Source organism: Pseudorca crassidens, chromosome 9 (genome assembly GCF_039906515.1).
Source record: "Pseudorca crassidens isolate mPseCra1 chromosome 9, mPseCra1.hap1, whole genome shotgun sequence".
NCBI lineage: Eukaryota > Metazoa > Chordata > Mammalia > Artiodactyla > Delphinidae > Pseudorca > Pseudorca crassidens.
Window position 1 is genome coordinate 59244308 of NC_090304.1, and position 22253 is coordinate 59266560.

At 38.5% G+C, this 22253-nt stretch overlaps 1 long non-coding RNA gene and 1 pseudogene across 1 annotated transcript in view; one reads left to right on the forward strand and one right to left on the reverse strand.

The window, feature by feature from the left end:
* The window catches only part of LOC137231336 (uncharacterized), a 1125320-nt gene that overhangs the window by 487544 nt on the left and 615523 nt on the right, over positions 1-22253 (reverse strand). The window contains exon 3 of the long non-coding RNA XR_010946462.1: positions 9790-9928. This is a non-coding gene — a long non-coding RNA (uncharacterized lncRNA). The remainder of the gene's footprint in view (positions 1-9789; positions 9929-22253) is intronic.
* On the forward strand, positions 9001-10498 carry LOC137231335 (pre-mRNA-splicing regulator WTAP-like; annotated as a pseudogene).

Here is a 22253-nt window from a genome sequence, read left to right on the forward strand (position 1 = left end):
GGATGATTACAGGCATATTTCTCATATATATTTCCTCAAATAAGAACTAGGTGGGGTGGAAACATGACTATTGTTTGTAGAAATATATCCTGGCAACAGGAGCTATTTATTCCTGTACTAACCCCTCATTATCCTGGATCTTAGGAAACAGCAATAAAGGTAGGGGACAATTCTGTCTCAGAATAGTGGTTGCATCAAAGAAGGACCTGGTCAACCAAGGAAATACAGAGAGCTGTACCTATTAATTTACCTCTCAGCCCCGAGGAGCGTTTACTCAACTGGCAAATGTACAGTGGGTAGAGTCTAATATAATACTATACTGTATATTCTGTTACCAAATAGCAAAGCAAATAAAAAAATTTAACAGCCCATGATTAACTCTTTAGGAGTTTTGTGGCTGTATCACGGATTTCTAATAAATGCTCTATTCCATATATGCTTTATTCTGGAAGATGTTATTCAGAACTGGTAACGATTATCAGTTCCAACTCTGCCTTCTGTGGTCTATAAGTCTTTGAATATCTAAATAAAAAAGCTTATGGAGCTTCAAGATACCTCTTAATATTCAAGTTTATATTCTCTTTCCTTTAATATATATAGCATTAGGTTTTCTTTAATTTTTCCATGTTTCAAATAAGGAGACTTAGCAAACATGACTATGGAGATACAGGGAGATAGAGAGGATAATGATGATCTGAAGTTTCCTTGAATCTATTTACAAAAAATTTAAGGTCCTCATTCTAAGTTGAGTCCTTAAGGACAGTTACACCATAAGTCCTTGTGCTATTATACTTTTAATAAATGGGCGTTTTTGTAAATATGTTGTTTGAGGGTCTAATGCAAGATGTAAGAGTTTGCTTAAGTAGTTAAGGTCAAACAGGTGTTAAATACCCAGATACCAAAGCATTCTGATATTGTTTCTGCTGTAAATTAATTTATTTTCTTTAAGACTTTTCATAGAATCTGCTTGGTATGATAGAAAGGACATAAACTTTACACAGAATGATCTGGATTTCAATCAGATTAATTACTATCTTTGTGACACATGTACACACACATACACATACATACACACACACACACACACACACACACACACACACATAGTTTTTTAGCTGAAAGGCTTTTGGAGGCAAGTTGATTATCATGTTAAAAATATTTTCTAAAGGTATTTTCCTTTCTTGCTCTGAATGCTCTGTGAAGATAGCCCTAATAGAAGATTGGCTATTACAAAAGTAACAAGTATTACTGTTTTGGACCTTCTTCTAGAGAGGGTAATTTTATTGACATTAAATAGGTAGCTTCATGGCATCCATACTTCCAATTTGTTTGTTTGTTTGTTCATAGTCTTACCTGGGTTCATTGCTGGACTACATTTCCCAGCTTCCCTTGCAATTAGGTATTTCCATGTAAATAAGTTCTAGCCAGTGAAATGCAAGGTTCCTCTCAAGCCTGGTCCATAATAGTGTCTCGCATATAATCCTCCTGCTCTTTTCCCATTTTTTTGCCGGCTGAAACAGAGGCTTCCAGGGAAATCTTGGGAATCACAAATTGAAGATGACAGAGACCCAAGGTGCAAGGAGTCTAGGTCCCCCGATACTGCTTGGAGGAGAACTGCCCAGCTAAGAACACCCTCTTCCCTGAGCAAGAAACAGACAACCTTTTTATTAAGCCTGCATTACCTTAATTAATATAAGTTTTTAGCACAATTTTCAGCACAGAGTATGCACTCAATAACTGTTCTCCTTCTTCCCCTTGTCAGCACATATTAATTCAATTCATGGACTAAAACCTGGGCAGACTCTGGAAATAATCTCTGAAACTGCCCAACTGTAATTGTAGCTTTCTAGTCTATCCATTTGTTTACATGTTTGTTTTTCACTACCGTCTCTGCTAACCTTTGAGCAGCTTAAAAATAGATAGCTTTATTTATTATTCTAACTCTATTGCTTTGCTCTAGATGCCTAGTCAATGTTTCGTGAATGAAAGAAAAAAAATATTGGGCACACCAGACCAGGACCAGACAAGAAAGTACAACTAAGTCCTGGGTATGTAAAACATAGTGGTTCAAAATTCAGATTCTTTTAGTCAAAAAGCCCAAATTTTGTTGCTAGAGTCCTGAGTCAACTCATTAGCTGAGGTTCCTGTACCTCTCGGAATTTCATTTCCTCATCCGTAAACTAAGGATAATAACAGTACTCATAAAACTAGCTATGGCTACTGTGTTATTACTGTTATCATTACTGGGCAGGTAATTTGTGGCATTAAGTCATTAAGATATCAGAGAAGGTACACCATTCTTCAGAAGTTCCTTGAAGTGATAAGGCTCTGTCTCGCAGATAATACCACTTCCTTTAAAAGAACAAAATTCTCAGTCAAACAGGGCATCACTAAGCAAGTACTCATCCCTAGCCCAAAACAGTGTTTGTTAATATCACAGTGACTCTTATATATCTAGGAAACATCTTTACTTTTTGAAATTTCAAGCAAATCAAACTCATGCCTGAACTTAAAAGAACAGTAACCAAAAAGAAAGGAAAAAAAATTAAAAGCAAGTGAAATAAGTGAGAAGCAATTTTTAACTGAATTGGACTGCAGAAGAATAAAACAGGTATATGTGACATAATCACTGCTTGCTGCGGAATTAACATTGGCAATGCTAGCACAATTTGACATCTAAATAAAGATACTGGAAGAAGAAAAAAAGGTGACATTTCAAAAGATTGAACTATGTGATTAGGCCGTGTAAGAGTTGTTTAAATATTAACTTTACAAATCATTTAGAAAGCATTTAACACAAAAAACAGTTGGAGATTGAAAAAATAACATGCTTAGATGAAGACAAACTAGGTGATTTTTAAAAGAGTATAAATCCTTAGAGATAATGGAAAAGACAATTCTGTAGATATTACCTCTGCTTGTTACTCTTTTTTTAGTTCTTAAAAAAAACACAAAAACTAGTTAAAATGAGCATGCAGCCCCAAAGCCCTTGTATGCAGTCTCCACTCAGTGTGCATTTTTATTTCCTCTATTCTACAAATTAGAAAAGCTGTTCAGGATAAAAAAGAAATGATAGACGCTTGATTAGGAGTAAGTCATCCTATAGAGCAAGTAGAAAAGAATGGAGTTTCAAGATTCCCGAATATCAGAGCTGGAAGAGAACTTACTCCAAACACAGGTGATTTCAAATCCTAGCTCTACCACATACTGATCATAGATTATTTCATCTCACAAAGCCTCAGTTTCCTCATCCATAAAAGTGTGTTACTAATATATAACAGATTTGGTATACAGAAATTTCCATAAGTATTCTTGTCTTTTTTACTCCAATTCTGAAAGGCCTCCCTTGTCCTTGTCCAAGATCAAACAGCAAGTTAGTGGCAGACACAAGATTAAAAGCCCCATATCTCAAAGATCAGCCCAGTGCTATTTTCTCTTTACCAAGTGTCAACTGGACTCAACTTTCTCTAATTATTTCCCGAATGCACTGTGTTAAATGTTGACAGATAACCCCCAATACATTCTAATCTCTTATGAATTCATTTAGTAACAAGTAATTATAAAGCATCTGCTATGTGTCAGGCACATTCTAATTACTGGCGATAGACTGGATATCAGTGGAGACACGGCCTGACCTTGCAGAACCCATGGCCTGTCCCAGGGCAGGAGTGAGAGGACAGAAGACAGATAATAAACAAATAAATAAGACAATATTGGATGGTGATAAGTTCTAGTTAGACAATTAAAATAGAATGCTTTAATAGAAAGTTGGCTCTGTTAGATAGGGATTTTAAGAAAGGCCTCTCTGGGGAGATCATATTTAATCTGTGATCTGAACTACATGATGAAGTTAGCCATGCAGACGAAACTAGTATGGAGCTGATAGAGCAGGAATAAGTTTGGCATGTTCAAGAAACAGGGAGAGGTCGAGCAGAGTGAACAGAGAAGGGAGGATAGTACCACATAATGTCAAATTGGGGGCCAAATACCACTCTTCAGAATCCAGGTGTTTCTAATCCAAGGCAAGAGTTTGGATTTCATTCTATGTGCTGTAAGAAACCATTGGAAGATCTTAGCTGGGAGAACTATCCTAATCAGATATAGATATACATTAAAAAGAGAAAGAAAGCCTGAAGGAGTGGTTCCTGGGCAGCAAGAAGAGGAAGATGAGAGAAAGTGAGAGAGAGAGAGAGAGAGCACGGGGTATCCAACAACCTCTTTTTCTTCTTTTTTTTTAACTGGGGTATAGCTGTTTTACAATGTTGTGTTAGTTTCTACTGTACAGTGAGATGAAGTAGAGTTTCCTGTGCTATACAGCAGGTTCTTATTAGTTATCTATTTTATACATAGTGTACAGCCTCTTAGCTTGTCATAATATATCTTTTACAGTGTCAAACTTTTAGCAAATTTTAGACATTTTCTCAAAAATCAAAGCAAAATAACAACAAATAAATCCTGGACATTAGTCCAATTCTAAAACAAGGACAAACAGAGCAAAATTTTACTGAAGGCACTGGGAGGCAGAGAAGCAGGAGTAACTGCTTTTTTTTTTTTTTTTTTTTTTGCGGTACGTGGGCCTCTCACTGTTGTGGCCTCTCCCGTTGCGGAGCACAGGCCCCGGACGTGCAGGCTCAGCGGCCAGGGCTCACGGGCCCAGCCGCTCCGCGGCATGTGGGATCTTCCTGGACCGGGGCACGAACCCGTGTCCCCTGCATCGGCAGGCGGACTCTCAACCGTTGCGCCACCAGGGAAGCCCTAGGAGTAGCTACTTTTTGAAACACAAAATCCAAGCAGCTTTGAAAATCTCCTTTCAACATGCCAACTCTTCCAAAGCTTCTCATCCTCCATGGCTGTCTCACGTGTTCCCTTTCTCTCTGTCTCTGGGCATACCTCTCGATCTTGCCCCTGCTCACAGCACTGCAGAAATGTTTTCTTCCTCTCCCTGCCCTTGGACCTCTCCTTAGGGCCTTCTCTCTCTTTCTTACGCAGATCACTTTGGTCCTAACTGAGATCCCAAACTGAGCTTCAACCAAGTTTGAACCCAGGGACACAAAGTTTCTTCTTTGGGATTCCCCTGTTTTAGTAAGTTCAAAGATGGAACTGCTACGGCCTCCCTGGTGGCGCAGTGGTTGAGAGTCCGCCTGCCGATGCAGGGGACGTGGGTTCGTGCCCCGGTCCGGGAAGATCCCACATGCCGCGGAGCGGCTAGGCCCGTGAGCCATGGCCGCTGAGCCTGCACGTCTGGAGCCTGTGCTCCGCAACGGGAGAGGCCACAACAGTGGGAGGCCCACGTACCGCAAAAAAAAAAAAAAAAAAAAAAAAAAAAATGGAACTGCTAGATCTGGGCAAGTTGTGATTGACTAGTAATAGTAATTTAAAAAAATGGAGGAGGGATCATACATGCATGAACTCAATGTACCCTTATGCTTGGCAGCGTTATAAGTTTGCCCCCAGGAGTCCTGTACCCTATATAATTCTCTTCCCCTGAGTGTGGATGGGACTTGTGATTATGATGGGATGTCTCTTTTGTGATTAGGTTACATTATATGGCAAAAGTGAAGGGATTTTGCAGATGTAATTACAGTCATTTGAGTTCATCAAAAGGAGATTATCCTGGGTGGGCCTGACCTAACCAGGTGAACTGTGTAATAGAGAATTTAGGCCTTATATGAAGGGATAAATTTAGAACAAGAGAGATCGTCCTGTTTGACTTGAAGAAGTGAGCTTCCCTTGAGGTGTGTGGCCCGGATGTTGGGACTGAGCGCAGCCCCAGGCTGACAGCAAGCAAGAAAATGGGGTCCTCAGTCCTACAAACTCAAGCAGCTAAAGTTGCCAACAGCCACATGATCTTGGAAGGGAACTCTGAGCTCCAGAGAGGAATGCAACCCAGCCAAACCTTGTTTGCAGCCTTGTGAGATCCTGGCCCAAGGACTCAGCCTCAATCTCTGCCTGGGCTCCTGACCCATGGAAACTGTGGGATAATAAATGTATGCTGTTTTTAAATTGCTCAATCTGTGGTAATTTGTTGTGCAGCAGTAGAAAACTGATACAATCGTGGATAACATTCCTAGATCCATTTCATTAGCTTATTCTGTTGCTATTTTACTTTCATCTCTATCTTAGCATTTTTTACACTTACTATTATTGGTTTAGTCTATCCACCTGATGGCCTATTACAATCATTTTTTTAACTGGGTTTTCTAAGCATTATCGAACATTCATTCATTTCCCAAAGCCATGTCTTTTCATCCAGATTTTTCTTTACTTTATATCCTTCTTTTAAAATTCTACTTATCCTTCTATGTATAGATTAAAGGCCACTTTCACTATGAAGTCTCATCTGATTACAGTTATGCCCACTTATTCCAAACTCCTTGAACACTTTCTTTGTGCATCTTTATGTTTGCTTTGTCTTATAGTTATTTGATTGTTTCCCATCTTCTTGGATAACAGAAGCCATATTTTTTCACTAGCACCAAACACAGTCAAGCTTCATTATTTGCATATTCCACATTTTCAAATTAATTTGTAACTTCAAAACCAATACTCATAGCACTTTCACAGGCATTCAGGGACATGCACGTATGCAGGACAACAAAAAAATTGCATTGCCTGACGCACATGTTGCCAGCCAAGGTGGAATAAGGCAATCCTTTACTTTCCTGTTTCAGCTCTCATATTGGAAAAAAGTGATTATTTTGCAGGCTATTTAGTGTCACATTTTTTGCATTGTTGTGTTTTTTTGGTGATTTTGCTGTTTAAAATGGCTCCCAAGCATAGTGCTGAAGTGTTCTTTAGTGCTCGTAAGTGCAAGAAGGCTGTTATGTGCCTTATGGAGAAAATACATGTTGTAGGTAAGTTTCACTCAGGCATTAGTTATAGTGTTGTTAGCCATGAGCTTGATGTTAATAAATCAACAATATACGCTTAATAAGGTCTTTAAACAGAGACACACATAATATAAAGTTACATATTGATCAGTGGACAAAAATGTGGTGACCAGATGCTCATAGGAACCTATCCTTATGTCTCTCCTAGGAGCAATGATTCTGTATTCACTAATTCAGTGTGGCGGCAACTTCTCAAAACAAAAACACTGCAAATGATGAGAATCGACTGTGCTTACAACATTTTTTTCACTGCTCCCTAAGAATTCCCAAATGTGCCCTGTTTTCTCATATAACTGTTTCACCTATCCATCCATTCATCAATCTGACTATCCATTAAATATTTATTTATTCCTTTCTTTCTGCCAGACACTTCTTGAGACTGAAGATGCAAGGACAAACGAGAGATAATACCCTTGTTTTCAGGAATCTAAAAGTTGAGCAGAGAGTAATACAGAATGCTAAATTGTATAGTACAGAAGATACAGCACTTATGGAAGTTCACAAGTGGAAAAACAAACTTAGACTAGGACATCAGGGTCTTCTGGAAAAATAATGAATTAAAAAAATAATTTAGTAAAGAATGGTGGCAGAAGGAAGGGTGGGTAAAAGTTCCTGAAGTGTGAGTGAACTTGGCACAAGTTAAGAATTGAAAGAACTCTGGTATAGCTCGAGAGTGGTAATTCAGAAAGAGAGAGTGATATGGGATACTTATTACTTATATTTAAAGAACATGGTATACTTTGTAACATACTTCTCCTCTGCATAGAAAATGCTCATTAGAAGTGATTGTAAAAAATAAAAAATAAACAATGGCATGAAGAATGAAATGAATTTTATACAACAATCTGAGAGGTACAATTTTCAAATATATTTGTTCAAAATCAGTAGCAGTTAGTTTTTAAGGTATATATTTATATGCCATTAGTTAAATGAGATATTCCTATGGTAAATGTAAAACTCTTGAAAGGTTAAAAATCAAAACAAAACAAATAAGCCACCCAACAACCTGACAAAACATTTATATAGTATTTTATGTAATAGGATAACTCAATTTAAGGAGTGTCTTGCCAATACTCATTAATTTTTCATCATTGAGGTAAATTAATTCACTATCAATATAGCTTTTCAAAGCACATAATCCTCTGGTGGTCTATAAAACATTAATATATATGGACAGGGTTATCGTATCATGAAACAATCATTTTCATTTAAAATTCCAGAGTTGATGAGCTTTGATTCCTGCTGCTTCCACCAAAATGATCATAATAGGCCATTTCTTTTTCCCTGGAATTCTCATAAAATAGTTGTGTTTATCCAGTGTTAAGACTGTTGTCTTAAGTTTTTTTTCAATTTTAATTTTTTCATATGCTAATACATTTCAGCCAGGTTAAATATCTTTCAAAGTGGATAGATTAGTCTTGTTTCTAAACATGTGGGATATTAACTCTTTGCATCCATATTTTTTTAAGCCCATGTGTATCAAGAGACCTTCCTGTGACACTCATATCATCTAGCCTATGACCACAGCTCTTTGTGAAATTAAATTACTATTACAATTTTCATCACTGACATTAAAACTGCTATAAACTAAACATGTGTAGTTATTTCACTGAGTATATTGAAGCATGTATCCTACCTGAGAAGATATATGAATATCTATAATGAAGGATATGGATGGAAGGAAGGAAAGAAGGAAGGAAGAAAGGGAGGGAGGGAGGGAGGGAGGGAGAAAGGAAGGTACGAAGTTAGGAAGATACCTTATTCAAAGACTACTACTTCTTGATTTTTCCTGAATCTCCAAGGAAATTTAATTCATGTTTTGTAATTTAAGTAGATATGAAAGAAAGCATACATAATTAAATAAATTATTGAATGTATGTTATATCACACTGCTTTACTTGGCAGAGAATGAGGAAGATTAGTATTTTCTACTGTGTTCCATGGCATAGTAATTTTATAGGGAGTGAATGGATCTTGCTGGAAAAAAGAGGGAAAGCGCCCTTTAAAGGACAGGAAGATCATTCATATAAGTGCTGAGCTGGGGAAGAAAGATTGGCCTTTGCAAGCCGTTGACCACAACCTAAAATATGAATGATCCTCCCTCAGTGCCATTTTGTGGCAGCGAGACCTGCAAATAAAGGGGAGAGGCGGGGCTGTGGCGGGAGGAGGAGCGCGGGGGCCGGCGGCAGCGGGGTCGGCCGGCCCGGGCAGCGAGCGGGTAGCGCGGGGTCAGCCTATGTGACTGGGCGGCGCCGGCGCGGCCTCCGTCAGGAGAGGATTCAAGATGACCAACGAGGAACCTCTTCCTAAAAAGGTTCGACTGAGTGAAACAGACTCCAAAGTATGGCACGAGATGAATTAATTCTCAGGTGGAAACAATATGAAGCACATGTGCAAGCTTTGGAGGGCAGGTACGCAGATCTTAACTCTAATGATGTAACTGGCTTAAGGGAATCTGAAGAAAAACGAAAGCAGCAACAGCAAGAGTCTGCACGCAGGGAAAACACTCTTGTAATGCGACTAGCAACCAAGGAGCAAGAGCTGCAAGAGTGTACTTCTCAAATCCAGTACCTCAAGCAAGTCCAGTGCCTAGCGTTGCCCAACTGAGATCAACAATAGTAGACCCAGCGATCAACTTGTTTTTCCTAAAAATGAAAGGTGAACTGGAACAGACTAAAGGCAAACTGGAACAAGCCCAAAATGAACTGAGGGCCTGGAAGTTTACGCCTGATAGGTAAACAAGTCATACTCCCCAGTCAAGACTCCCCTGACAGTCCCACTACAAGAAAGCTGTGGTGGGACAGCCAAGTACTCGTTTCCACACCAAGACTCAGACTTTTTGAGCCAAAAAGCCACATTCTTATACTATCCAGCTTGTAATGGTTAATGTAAAACTTACCAGATGAACCTTGTGTTTCAGCTTTTTTCTCTTCCCCCTCCCCTTGCTTCAGAGGCCTGATGGCGTCGGACTATTCCGAAGAAGGGGCCACCTCCGAAAAATTCCCCTTCTGGGACATGTAGACACTTGAGAAGTGTTTCTGTTTGAAGAAAATAGAGGGAGAAACAGAAGTCTTAAGTCTGTGGCACACTGTGTCTTCAGACAGTTTGGAAGAATGAAAACCTAGAGATTTAAAATCATGAACTGAACATGTAAAATTCCAGTAAATGTAAAGATGGAATATGCATCGCTCTTAACCTTGAGCATAGTGACTTAGAGACACTGTGTATCAGTTTTGCCAATAAGACTGTGGACTTCGTGATTGTTGTTGAACTTCTGGGTCAAACTCAAATGAGGTGAATTTTGCGTTTATAGGGTTTATTTGCTAAGAACCAACTTAATAGTCATGAGAGAATCAAATAATAGATGTCAGTACAAGTAGTTCATACATTTAACCATTTAGTTTGGGGCTCCATATTACTTGATTGAGCCTTAAATCAATGTGGTTTTACTCAATGGTTTGTTCTTTGAATGGTTGCTAATACTGTAGATAATCTTATTGAGGAATGTACAAATAATGAAGGTGTGGTATCAAACTTCAGGTCTAAACTGTTTGAAGCATTATAAACATTCATTTCACAACTAGATTGTATAAGGATATTAGCTGTGATGAGACTTACTGCTTTATTTTTTTCAGTAGTGCAATTTATTAAATCCCCATTCCATTCAACAGGCAAAAATAATAATAATAATAAAAATAAAATATGAGTGAAAACAATAAGGAAAAAAGAGTTAGTTTCCACCTATTATGACAAGAGTCAAAAAGAATGATACTATTCAGAATTGCATGAGGGAGAAGTGATTTGAAGAAATAATTAGTGAATTACGTAAAAAACAATGGGCCTTAATGTTTACCACTGCATTTTTATAATAATGTATTTTATAATACAGCAAGTTAAGAAATAACCTAACATGAAATACTTGAATGCCAGTTCCATACATTGTGATATGTTAAAATGGAAAAACATGAAGGTGATAAAAAGATTATGGAAGAATAGGCATTATAGAATACATTATTAAATGTGAAAAAGTATATTACAGTATTAAATATATGACTATTTTAGGAATATATTAATAAGTTGAGAAAGATAAGGATAAAATACTAACAGTATTATTTCTGGATGGATAAATGGCTTACTAATACTAATGACTCTATTCTCACCTCCTCAAATGACTTTTTTTTTTTTTTTTTTTTTTTTGCTGGGAAGTGTCTGGAATAGAGAGGTGTTCCCTTATTATAGTTAAGGATGAGCTTCCATAGGTTTTTCCAGCAGGAGAGGAAATTTATAAGGACTGCTACAAATTCAACCTTCAAAATCAGCTTCTAAACTATTTGTGGAAGGGTTCACTTAGGCATGCAATTACCCATCGCAGGTCTAATTGTCCATTTGCATGCACAATTTAGAAAGGCACAGTTGAAATTTAGTCCCAGGCTCTCCAACACTAATTTTCTCCCTTGAAATTGACATTTCAAAGAACATCAGGTAGCTAAAACCCCAGATTTGTTATTTATTTCAACAGGAAGGGAAAATTTTTTCTTTCCAAGTTGAAGGATTGGTTTAAAAAAATTAAATTAAAAGATGAAAGGGAAAAGACAAGCATACAAAGGAATGTGCCCTCCCTCCACCTACGCTACCAAGAACAGACTCTTGTTTGCCTTGAAAGGAGTTATAATGTGATCAGTTATCCGATTAGCAAGACTTGTCCTTACTTCTTCATAGAGGGGAAAGCATATCTGACCATCTTATAGTTGTATATCTCCATGTATAAATACCTCTATCTTCCTCTGTAAAAGTGGGGGTAATAATATGCATCTCATTGAATAGTTTTGAGAATTAGAGCTGATAATACATATAAAAAAATTACATAGAAGGCCCTCAATATTAGTCCTCTTCTTGGTTCCCCTGTTTTTATTTCCTTCACCTTCATAGGTAATACTATATAGAATTGATTCATACCAATTTATGGCTGAAAGGATTAACAAGTAGTGAAACAGACCCCTCTACTTTGCCAAGTCAGTTTTGTGGCTCTTAATTTTAAAGATTGGAGACAGATGTATTTATGAATTTGCTAGTGAGGCTCACTGTGCTGTTTAAAATAGTTATCAACAGCTGTTATTAATGGGAAAGAAAAACGTGAATCCCTACTAATTGGCAGGGCTTGTGAAAATCTAGCCATCCATCTTTCCTCTATTATAACACATTCAAAACAAACAAGCAAAATGACAACTGTGGAGGCCTTTGGGAGTGTAGTGTACATATCACCGGCATCTGACTTCTGGGTGAATCATGACACAGCAAGGGGTGGTCTGGCTTGCTGCTTCGGCAGTAAAGCACAGAAGAGTTGTGCTGCACTGTGGTTGGCCTGGGCCACATCAGTGCAAAGAATGCGAGTTTCCATGAAGCAGCCTTAGGCACACAAGAGAGAGCTAGGGTAGGATGATCTTAGACTTGTCTAAGAAGGCCAACCGGAGAGATGAACAAAACTTGGCAGAGAGAACTGATACAAGTTCCTCTGTCACTTGCGTCACAGCTCAAGTGCTATACCCTCAATGAGATCCTATCACTGCCATTGCTCAAGTACCCATGTCGTCCCCCCCCCCCCCCGCTTTTCTTCATTGTGTTTCCCTACAAGCATGAAAGCATCATTGCTGGGCTTGGCGTACAGTAGATACTTATTTATATGAAGTTAGGAAATCATGTCTGTATATTGTGGCCCCAGCATACTGGCCATTCCTATAGGTTATCTCAAGAACTGAGAAACATTGCTGCAAAAGCTCTACTTGAGTACCAGTACTTAATGGGAGCTAAAAGTACTTATCACACATTGACTCTTCAACCATTCTATGGGATAGACACCATTATATAGGTAAGGAAGCTGAGGAACAGAAATTTAAATCAGTTGCCCAAGGTCAAATGTCCAGTACTCAGTAAAGCTGGGCTTTGAAACAGGCTATCTGGCTCCAGAGTGTGTACATGCTCAGCTGGTGGCAGGAAGTATCCTTATTAGCTAGACCACTCAGAAATTCTCTCTGAGAATATGAACTGAGCAGGCAGAAAGTCAGTCATTGTTAGAAACAGGCAGGCAGCAGAGACAGAAACAGTAGATACTATGATATACACTTGGTAAAGAAGACACAACAAAGCACAAACCAAAAAAATACAACCTGAGATCAGGTAGTTGGTTGGCAGCTCAGAGAAGCAGAGACACAGAACTTTGTCACCTTTTCTGCAGAGGCCACAATAAATACCTGATCACTTGCTTCCTGGATCCAAAATGACAGTTTAAGTGGCAGTGAGGCTCCATTTTAAGGTACAAGGCTATTCTTGTTTCCCCATGATATTCCTGTAGCTGTTGTTATTATTTTTATTGTTAATTCTGTTTATCTCTATAATAAATCTCTAGTAATTGAGATGATCTGAGTGAATCTCTGTTCCTTGAAAACAAAATTGCCCAGTGTAGCCAGAAGTTACTACCTTCACAACTCTTATTCCATGACCTCTTTCCTTTCTCAATTAAGTGTCGATGAATTTCTGCAGTGGTGTCACTTGCTAATTATGAGTCTGGCTCACAGTGGCTTACAGCAGGCTTTTCCACTGAAGTGTTCTTGAGGACAGGAGAGTTGAATGGGTGCCCTTGGGATTTCAGGGCAGATAACCCACAGTGATTACTGCAGGAGAGAAAGAACTTTGAAGTCTTGTATATTATCTTACAAATCCATATGACCTTTGTAGTCTTTCATAATGTGACTATGCTTGTTTTACTTAAAATTTGTTTTTTCCGTGGTTTTGAGGACTACCTAACACACTGTCATGTACCTTATTTTGACAGGCACAACATCAAAGTGTAAGTCCTTTCAAAAAATCTATGCAGTTTTAAAGTAGTCATCACAAGATGGAAAAAAGAAGGAAAGCCTTCAATATCTGAAATCACTTAGCTATAATGGTAGAAATCTAAATAATGAAATTTGCTATTTGCTGGCATGAAGTCCTGACTTGGACATCTCTCAAAGAAACTGACAGATCACAGGAGCTGCAGAGGCTCCACAAGATGATACTATTGGTTATTTCTAGACTTGTGTTTAGACCAGTGACTTTTAAGCATTTTGCCATTGACTCACAATGAGAAATACATTTTACATCTCAATCTACCACACATATACACACACCTAAAGCCAAGGTTCCATGAAATAATAAGGCATCTTATTATACATGATACTCTCTGTTCCATCCTAGTTTTATTTTCTAAGACATGCTGGACAAGACCCACTACACTGATTCTACAACCCAGGAATATGTCACAACTCACAGTGTGAAAGACAACATATTAGACAAGGTCTCCTCATGCATCATACAAAGGCAACAAAGTTTACATGTGGGAATGACACAGAGGTGAATTGGACAATAGGGAAATGAACCTTAAAAGAGGTGAAGCTTCCAAATGAAGCTTAAGCGCTACCAGGACAATATTTAAAGGAGGAGACTTGTATTGCCTCATAAGAAACACAATATCCAGAGTTCTACTTGAAGACATACTTCTCCCTGGAACAGACTGTATTTATTGCATCTCCTCTAACTGACCCTCACAGCTTGGGTCTCATCTCCTTATTATAACACTTAAGCTCCATGACTTGTTTTGAAAATATTTCATCTAATTTGAAAACTGTAGAAAATCACGACAGAGAAGTATTTTAAAAACCACGTGCTATTCCATCACTTTTTCTGGAAATATATAAAGTCCAAAGTGAAAAATCCGTCCCCCTCTACCCATCTCTCCTATCACAACCTTCAGAAATAATTATTGTTAGCAGTTTGATACATAAATTTGCAGCTTTGATGATTTACACATATATTAGCCTATGTGTGTTATATAGACAAAATTTCACACACATATGTATATACTTTTAAAGGGAATTTTGTCATATACCACCTTGATTTTTTTCATGACAAAACATAATATATATCTTTTGAGTTTAGTGCATATACATGCACCCATTGCCATTTGTCAATTGATTGGCATTTAAGTTTCCCACTGTTTTCAACATTACCATAATGCTGCAATGACTCTCTTACCAGTATATATTTTTAAGCCCAAAATATCATTGTGGTAAATTCCTAAGAATGGGGATGACGTTTCAAATTTCAATCGAGGCTTCAAAGTATCCTCCAAAATATTCTTACCAATCTATACTTTTCACTAATACCATCTGATGATGACCTTTTCCCAGATCCCTGTCAACACTGATATTATCAACATTTTAAATTTTATGGACAAAATATGCATGTATTTCCCTGAATTTTATGAGTTTAAGGATCTTTTCATGTCATGTGTATTTCATTTTATTTTTCCTTTTTTGAATTACTGGTTCATATATGCTATCCAGTTTTCTATTTGGCTGTTTACCTTTCTAAAAAATTTATTTGTAGAAAATACATGTGGTAAAGTCCTATGTCTATTATATGTGCTCCATTTTCTCCATAGCATGTCATTGTCCCTTAACTTTATGTATGGTGTTTGGCCACAGAAAAGTGTTTTATGTTTAAATTTGCTTATTAATATACCTACATCTAAATGTGTTGCTGATGACCACTATGTGCTGTCACAGTAAAATAGGCATCTCCACTTTAAAGTTAAAAATAGCCTTGTGGATTTTTTAAAACTACTTTTACAGCCCTGTATTTTTAAAATATAACACTCTTGATATTTATGTTTTATGTAATTGGGCCAATTTCAATAATTTATGTTTTGCTAGAGAATCATCCATTTTATATACTTCAAATTTATTTGCATATTTATAGAAATAAAATTCTCTTATAATTTTGTTAATCTCACTTGTATCTATAGTTATATATCACAATTTTTATTCCTAATATTGTATATTTTTGCTTTTTAAAATTTTCTATGTCTGACTTACTGAGGGCGTCTTTATTTTTCTGTTTTTTTAAATAGAAATATATTTTACTTTTATCATTCTTTTCATTTTAGTTTTAAATATATTAATTTTTTACCTTTATTAACACTTTTCCCTTTCTTTCTTAGTTTATTTTGTTTGTTTCCTAGTTTCTCAAGTTGAATTTTAGTTTGTAATAATTTTATTAAAGCATATAAAAAGGCACATAAAACTATACATTTTACTCTGAGTACAGTTATTGTTGTATTCCATAATTTTATAAACTTTCCTTATTTCTGTTCATTTCTAAATGTATTTAAAATTTTGATTTCCCTTTTGAAATATCTATCTGAATAAACAGTGAACATTTGAATTTAGTTAGGAAATTAGATATGTCTAGGCATATCTACTAAACTAGTAAGAGCAATATGACTAAATTCTCTCTTTTTTCTCTACATACAGAGAATTCCAGTGGTGTTGGGAGAGAGAAAGCAGCAGTTCCAGAATGGAAGGTGAAAGGAAAGAATAGCAATGCTTTTCTCAGACATTGGCCTAAAGCCCACTGAAAGGAATAGGATATTTGCCTTCAGTCTTTTTGAAAAAAGATTTGCCTGCAGAAGCTGAGGGTGCTGTTTTCACAAGGGGCTCTCTCCCTGACATGGTAGCAAAAGCCAGCCAGAGTTTTGAAAGTGAGACAGTGAAGGGAGAACAGAGCCAACCTCCGTCCTTCTGCACTGACCACAATGTGGCTCCAGTATGTTCAGATTTCCAGGAAAGCCTTTGGTATCTCTTATTCATTCTCTGCATAAATGTTTTTAAGCGCCGGCTTCATGCCAAGCACTGGGTTCTGCCCTGGAGAAGCAGTAAGGGACAGCACTGACTGTGGCATAGACACCTGCCCCGACGTACTGGACATTGGTAGCCAAGGGCAGTGGAAGGTTAGCCTGGGCATCTGAAACCTCCTTCCCACAGACCTTCAGAAGTAGAATACCACAGAAGAGAGGGGCAGAAGAACATGAGAGGGTTATGTATGAGCATACATGAAACTTCTTCCCAGAATACCTGCGAATACTTGGGTAAAACTTTAGTTTTGAAAAAGTTCTACATTCATAGGTTGGAGTGAGACCTAGAATTATATGGGTCATTACAATTTATGTGTCCCTACTTTGTTTCCAAAGATCAGTGAGGCCATCACATATGCATTTGCTTATTATCGACACTAGACCAACACTTGGGAAAACAGGGCAACTTCATCTTAGTTATTCTTGTATACTTATTTATCCCCTGTGTCTTCTCCAATATAATGAGAGAATTACAACTTTTTCCAAATAACATATGTGCCAGACTCACATGTTCCTGGGACTTGTGTACTTACTCGGGAAAACAGCTCTGTGCAGAAATGATCATAATTATCCTATCCCTGCTACAGGGTAAGAAATTGAGACTGAAGGAGATTAGACCACTGACTGAAGTCACATAACTCAAAAACGGTACAGTCTTTTCTCAGAATCGTTGAGCCAATGTCTGTTGAACCAAGGATGGTGTGAGCCATAGATTCATTACTTGTTCAGCTGCAACAATTTAAATTGAGATCAGTTGAGTGATATCCACTGAGTAATAGGAAAGAACTTATGATTACAACCAACTTCAGAGTAGCTTACAATAAAACAAGTTTTAAAAGTTCTCACTTCTCACTACAGATGGTTTTGTAGAGGTATGAAAAGACATTATAATATGTAATTATCTGGAGTGAAGATTTACAGTGGGCACAAATAAATATGGAAGAAGTGAATGTTAGTTTATTATAATTGTTCATTAGATTTAATCACTTATTTATTCAAATGTATGCCTTGAGCACCTCCATATTACCAGATATTATGCTAGACAGTGTGAGAGAAATAAAATAGACTTTTTTTTCTAAAAGGAATTTATAGTTTGGGAAGGTAGATAAGATTTGTACTCTAGATAGAAAGGGCTGTCTATCATCTGAGACATACAACAGCACCCGATAGAAAGAACACTAGAACCATATTTCTGCCTTTATCATAGATCAGATGTGGTGCTTCTTGCCCTCCTGCTTTCTCTCTGGAGTTCATTTTTCTCATCAGTAAAATGAAAGGAGTGGTCTAGGGGATTGCAAAGATCTCCAGTATTTTTTGACTCTAAGAATTTTATAAATTATTAAGAGGAGACTAATTCTACCTGGATTGGGAAAACACTAAAAAGGAGAAACTGCATTTGAACTTACCATGAAAGAATTAATTTGAAAACCATCATAACAAACAAGGAAGGGACAAATTCAGCTTTCAGGGAAAAATGTGTTTATTGCTAGAATATTCTATTAAATCACGATATTGGTTTAGCCACAAAATGTTGCTTGGTCCTCAAAACATGTGGAGAGTTTTTTGGGAAGTGGCAGCAAGAGTTTGGAAATTCTCAGAAAAAAATGGTTTCGATTAGAATTTAAATTCTCATCTCTGTGTGCGCTACACCTTTTCAATTTTCTAAAACGTGTGTCTTTACTGTTATTTGAAAATTGCATCCTAGCAAGTATTCTTTTAAATTTAATAGCAAACTCTTAGTTATGCAATTTGCCCACGTTTCAACACCTTCCCTCTCATCCTATAAAATTGATATATCTTGTTCAAGATTTCCTAGTTATACTGAAATCATAGCATTATCAATCTTCATCTTGCACACATTTCTGCAAATATGTCTTTACTGCCTACCCAACACTGAAATATTCTCATGAAAATGAAAATAAAATCAATCAATCACCTTAGTATCGAGCAGTTGGTTGACTGAATTGTTCAGCTTTCATCCAGATGTTACGTTATGGTAATCAACCAAAGACAGCATGTGTGTGTGTGAGGGTATGTGTGTGTGTGGATGTATTTCGATTTTTTTTTTTGATATACACATCTTAAAATTGCCCTGGTTTTATCTGTGGATTAAATGAAAATCACTGCTAATAGTGCCACCTTGTGTCTGAAATTTAAAATCAAGACTATATGTTCAGATATTGCAGAATTTTCAAGCTAAAAATAAGCATATATATTAATCTACTCCAAACTTCTCTTTTCAGAGTTAAGCAGTTGAAGGTCTAAGGAGGTTAAGTGATTTATTAAAGCCTCTCACTCAGTGAATGGTACAGCTGGAATTACAACTCAAAATTCCTGATTTTTGGTTTGGTCCCTTTTAAATATATCACATGCTAGGGTGCTGGGAAGATGGCGGAAGAGTAAGACGCGGAGATCACCTTCCTGCCCACAGATACACCAGAAATACATCTACACGTGGAACAACTCTTACAGAACATCTACTTAATGCTGGCAGAAGACCTCAGACCTTCCAAAAGGCAAGAAACTCCCCACGTACCTGGGTAGGGCAAAAGAAAAAACAGAGACAAAAGAATAGGGACGGCACCTGCACCAGTGGGAGGGAGCTGTGAAGGAGGAAAGCTTTCCACACACTAGGAAGCCCCTTCGCGGGCGGAGACTGCGGGTGGCGGAGGGGGGAAGCTTCAAAGCCGCGGAGGAGTGCACAGCAACGGGTGCGGAGGGCAAAGCGGAGAGATTCCCGCACAGAGGATTGGCACCGACCAGCACTCAGCAGGCCGAGAGGCTTGTCTGCTCACCTGCCAGGGCGAGCGGGGGCTGGGAGCTGAGGCTCGGGCTTCGGTCGGAGCACAGGGAGAGGACTGGGGCTGGCGGCGTGAACACAGCCTGAAGGGGGCTAGTGCGCCACAGCTAGCCAGGAGGGAGTCCGGGAAAAGTCTGGAGCTGCCGAAGAGGCAAGAGACTTTTTCTTACCTCTTTGTTTCCTGGTGCGCGAGGAGAGGGGTTTAAGAGCGCTGCTTAAAGGAGCTCCAGAGACGGACGCGAGCCGCGGCTAAAAGCACGGACCCCAGAGACGGGCATGAGACACTAAAGCTGCTGCTGTCGCCACCAAGAAGCCTGTGTGCGAGCACAGGTCACTATCCACACCTCTCTTCCGGGGAGCCTGTGCAGCCCGCCACTGCCAGGTTCCCGGGATCCACGGACAACTTCCCCGGGAGAACGCACGGCGGGCCTCAGGCTGGTGCAACGTCACGCCGGCCTCTGCCGCCGCAGGCCCGCCCCGCACGACGTGCCCCTCCCTCCCCCCCGGCCTGAGCGCGCCAAAGCCCCCGAATCAGCGGCTCCTTTAACCCCGTCCTGTCTGAGAAAAAACAGACGCCCTCCAGCGACCTACACGCAGAGGCAGTGCCAAATCCAAAGCTGAGCCCCTGGGAGCTGTGAGAACAAAGAAGAGACAGGGAAATCTCTCCCAGCAGCCTCAGAAGCAGCGGATTAAAGCTCCATAATCAACTTGATGTACCCTGCATCTGTGGACTACATGAATAGACAACGAATCATCCCCAATCGAGGAGGTGGACTTCGAGAGCAAGAGCTATGATTTTTTCCCCTTTTCTGCTTTTTGTGAGTGTGTATGTGTATGCTTCTGTGTGAGATCTTGTCTGTATAGCTTTGCGTCCACCATTTGTCCTAGGGTTCTATCTGTCCATTTTTTTTAATTTTTTTTTAATAATTAATTTTAATAATTTTATTATACTTTACCTTCTTTCTTTCTTTTCTTTTCTTTCTTTCTTCCTTTCCTTCCTTCCTTCCTTCCTTCCTTCCCTCCTTTAGACAATGAATCATCCCAAATTGAGGAGGTGGCCTTTGAGAGCAAGATTTATGATTTTTTCCCCTTTACCTCTTTTTGTGAGGGTGTATCTGTATGCTACTGTGTAAGATTTTGTCTGTATAGCTTTGCTTCCACCATTTGTCCTAAGGTTCTATCCGTCCTTTTTTTTTTCCTAAATAATTATTTTTTAACTCAATAACTTTCTTATACTTTATTTTATTTTACTGTATCTTCTTTCTTTCTGTCTTTTTTCCTTCCTTCCCTCCTTCCTTCCTTCCATCCTTCCTCCCTCCCTCCATCCCTCCCTTTCTTTCCTTCTTGCATTCTTTCCTTCTTTTCTTCTTTCTTTCTTTCTTTCTTCCTTCCTTCCTTCCCTGCTTTCTTTCTTTCTTTCTTTCTTTCTTTCTTCCTACTTCTAATAATTCTCTCTACTTTTTCTCCCTTTTATTCTAAGCTGTGTGGAAGAAAGGCTCTTTGTGCTCCAGCCAGGAGTCAGGGCTCTACCTCTGAGGTGGGAGAGCCAACTTCAGGACACTGGTCAACAAGAGACCTCCCAGCTCCAAATACTATCAAACAGCGAAACTCTCCCAGAGACCTCCATCTTAACACCAGCACCCAGCTTCACTCAACGACCAGTAAGCTACAGTGCTGGACAACCTATGCCAAACAACTAGCAAAACAGGAACACAACCCCACCCTTTAGCAGAGAGGATGCCTAAAATCATAATAAGTCCACAGACACCCCAAAACACACCACCAGACATGGACCTGGCAACTAGAAAGACAAGATCCAGCCTCATCCACCACAACACAGGCACTAGTCCCCTCCACCAGGAAGCCTACACAACCCACTGAACCAACCTTAGCCACTGGAGACAGACATCAAAAACAACGGGAACTACGAACATGCAGCCTGCAAAAAGGAGACCCAAAACAAAGTAAGATAAGCAAAATGAGAAGACAGAAAAACACACAGCAGATGAAGGAGCAAGATAAAAATGCACCAGACCTAACAAATGAAGAGGAAATAGGCAGTCTACCTGAAAAAGATTCAGAATAATGATAGTAAAGATGATCCAAAATCATGGAAATAGAATAGACAAAATACAAGAAACATTTAACCAGAACCTAGAAGAAATAAAGATGAAACAAGCAACGATGAACAACACAATAAATGAAATGAAAAATACTCTAGATGGGATCAATAGCAGAATAACTGAGGCAGAAGAACGGATAAGTGATCTGGAAGATAAAATAGTGGAAATAACTACTGCAGAGAAGAATAAAGAAAAAAGAATGAAAAGAACTGAGGACAGTATCAGAGACCTCTGGGACAACATTAAACACACCAACATTCGAATTATAGGGGTTCCAGAAAAAGAAGAGAAAAAGAAAGAGACTGAGAAAATATTTGAAGAGATTATAGTTGAAAACGTCCCTAATATGGGAAAGGAAATAGTTAATCAAGTCCAGGAAGCACAGAGAGTCCCATATAGGATAAATCCAAGGAAAAATACGCCAAGACACATATTAATCAAACTGTCAAAAATTAAATACAAAGAAAGCATATTAAAAGCAGCAAGGGAAAAAAAACAAATAACACACAAGGGAATTCCCATAAGGTTAACAGCTGATCTCTCAGCAGAGACTCTGCAAGCCAGAAGGGAGTGGCAGGACATACTGAAAGTGATGAAGGAGAAAAACCTGCAACCAAGATTACTCTACCCAGCAAGGATCTCATTCAGATTTGATGGAGAAATTACAACCTTTACAGACAAGCAAAGGCTGAGAGAGTTCAGCACCACCA